Genomic DNA, 754 nt, shown 5'->3' with positions numbered 1-754 from the left:
CCGCGCCCGCAGGGACTTGGGCTAACCGGCTGTGCGTTTTTCCTGCCTTAGGCTTTGCTGCCACGGCTGGGCGGAGCTGAGACCGGTAACAGGAGATGTCCTACCAGGAAACCACGCTCAGGACGTGTCCTGAACGGCGCGGGACCTGCGGCTGCAGACCTCCCAGGATGCACGCCCAGTGCTCGCGCGCTCCGTTGGATGAGACTCTGGGGGCCCTGGCTGGGGTCCGCTGGAAGGCTGTCTTTGGGGACTCTGGGGTGGCTTCATTTGGGGGTCCTCTGGAGCTCTGGGACCCAAGACTAAGGGGTTGGGGGAATCTGTCATAAAATAGAGTTCATGCTGGAAAACCTCCCTACCCCTAGGGGCTTGTCATCTCAGACCCAAAAGGCCTGATAACAGAACCTACTTTGATAGGTTATTCACCCACTTGCCATCTTTGTTTACTTATAAATGTTAAATGTCAAAACGCAGCACTCTAACACTGCATATACTTTACTTGGAAATCTCTGTAATTGTGGTACCGCTGATGAAATAAATCACCTCTTTTCAGTCTCCTCTGTGTGAATTTTCAGCTATGTAGTGGGCACTGCCAAACTTCCTAGTTTGCTCCACATTTTACCCCATAATCTTTACAACATCCCTACTGTCCCTCCAAGATAGACTTCATCACATGATCCAGCATTCCAACATACAGTTTTTCTCTCCATTAAATAGCTATACACGCCCCTCCATGGCGTCTTTCTCCTTATCAGGT

Source organism: Galeopterus variegatus, unplaced genomic scaffold, assembly GCF_000696425.1.
Source record: "Galeopterus variegatus unplaced genomic scaffold, G_variegatus-3.0.2 Scaffold923, whole genome shotgun sequence".
In the NCBI taxonomy this organism is placed as follows: domain Eukaryota; kingdom Metazoa; phylum Chordata; class Mammalia; order Dermoptera; family Cynocephalidae; genus Galeopterus; species Galeopterus variegatus.
The sequence above is the reverse complement of the archived record's forward strand: the minus strand, read 5'-3'. Positions refer to the sequence as shown.